The sequence below is a fragment of the Gekko japonicus genome, unplaced genomic scaffold (assembly GCF_001447785.1).
Source record: "Gekko japonicus isolate JY-2015 unplaced genomic scaffold, Gekko_japonicus_V1.1 scaffold2711, whole genome shotgun sequence".
Taxonomy (NCBI): domain Eukaryota; kingdom Metazoa; phylum Chordata; class Lepidosauria; order Squamata; family Gekkonidae; genus Gekko; species Gekko japonicus.
In genome coordinates this window covers 166,628-168,740 of record NW_015166503.1, presented here as the reverse complement: position 1 = coordinate 168,740, position 2,113 = coordinate 166,628, and positions in this window count along the sequence as shown.

The window sequence follows — 2,113 nt, the reverse complement described above, 5'->3', positions numbered from 1 at the left end:
CCCCCCCCCCGCCCCATGCAGCAGACTTTTCCAGCACTGGCAAAGCAGACAGCAGCATTCACTGGGCCGGGCTTTTCCTATTTCAGTTTTGTTAGCGGTTCTCTAAAGATTCTGAAGAGAAAGCAAAAGGGAATGGGAAGAGGAACACTCTTTTTAGAAAAACGAAGAGGAGGGATGCAGGCGAAACTGACGGCTGGCATGGAAACTTGAGTTCCTGTGACCCTGGTCTCCTGGCAGGGAGGCCGGACACACCCTTTTGCAGAAACAGGAGGGGGGGGAAGTAAGTCCTGGAGACAACTTGCTCCCTCCCCTGCTCCTGCATGACGGGCGGAACCATCCCAGAACCGTTGGTATCGACTGCACTAAAGTGAATCTCTCTCGCACAAGGACCACTGAGTCGTTCCAAGCAACGGAGATTTCTCTTGTGCCGTGTTAGGAGCGGTGCCCCTAGCGGCTGGCTCAGTTGTTCTAAGTGCTGCTCCAGAGACCTTCCCTCGCTCAAGGGCTTTTATCCAGCGGTGACGGCACCGTCCGGCTATTTGCCGATTGCGGCCTAGAGTTCTCTTGGGGAATGCGCTGGCTGGATAAGGCAGCCTACAGCATAGCCCTGCTCCCAGGCAAGAAGACAGTCCTCCCTTTTCTGAAATCAGCAGCAAGCAGAATCAAAAGAGTGGTCCTTCATGGGGCGGGAGACGATGCTACCTTCCCCTTACACATCCTGTCTCTGCAGCCAAGCTCCAACTCTTATGTGTACTCAGAGGCAAGGCCCATTCGGCAAAAGCCCCACTGCTCTCCGTAACAGTCCATCTAATTTTCCCCATCCTTCTTTCCCAGTGCTTAATTCTCAGCTTGTTTCCTTCCTGGAAGGATCCTTTCTCAGTGAAGGGGGGGGGGGAGCTTTTCTCTTTGCAACCAAAACAGTTCCTCATGAATAATAGTATTTTTTAAAAAATGGTGGCGGAAAAATAGGAAAACCCATTAGCAACAGTTTCGACTACAAAGTGAAGAGCGTTAATTAAAGCGGCCTCCTCCTCACACTCCACCCTTGGGGGGGGGAAGAAGAACGGGTTAAGGACCGATTCAAGGATCCTGTCCCCCCCCCCCCCCGGGAGTGAGCAGAACATACTTGAGTATGCTGAGAAACCGAAGTGGCTGTGAAAGAGGGGAGGGAATGGAATTACAAGAAGCCCCCGGGGAGCTGCAGAAGTGCTTTCTTCATCTACAGCAGGTTGGCTGGTACTGGAATCGTTTTTGTAAGGATGGTCGGAGGGGAGTCGCCCCAAATCAGGTCTGATACAAGACAGAAAAGCAACACAGAAAACACCGGGATGCAACAGATTAAAATTTGTCCTTTCCAGACTAAACAGCCCACTGTGAAGCGACTGCTGTCGGGGGAGAAAAACACTCTCCTTCCTGCTCCTGATACCCGTGGCCAGCAAACTCCGTGGTCTGGGTTTTTTTCCCCCTCTTGAATTGTTCACACTGTGAACACTTTTTAGAACACGCCCGCGGTGGTCCCTGCCCACGTCCCCTCCCGGAAAGCAAGCTCTGCCCTCTGCCGCGTCTCTGCCTTGGGTGGGGTTCACAGAGGGGGAAGGCCTTTTCGGCCCACACCTTCCCAGCTCCCTACCAGCGACCGGGGTTAAGGAAACTGTGCCTCCCCCCCACCGACTATGGTGCGGAAAGCCCCCCCCCCCGGCCCAGGGGAGCCTGGGTCACGCTGCAAGCACGGTGCGGGATTCACAAGCTGCATACAGAACGCCCCGTGGGGGGAGGATTCTGCTGTCTGGAAAGGCCCGTGGGGGGGGGGAGTCAGTGGGGTGCGCCCAGCAGCAGTGACGGCCCCAGGTTTTTTTCGCCCACTAGGCAAGGATACATTCTGGTGGGCCCCTCCCCTGGTGTGGGGCGGGCGCCGGAGCCGCAGCGGGCGGGCGAGCTGCAAATGCATGCCTGTGCCAGGCTGCAAAAGGAGCTCCAAATAAGGCGGCAGAGGGCGAGCGGCAGTTTCCTGTCATCCCGGGCTGTTCCCCGCACCTGTCCCCCCCCCCTGCCTTCTTCTCTTTCTGTCTGGGGGGCTGCAAAGAGGGACGGGGACGAAGCAAGAAGCCGGCAA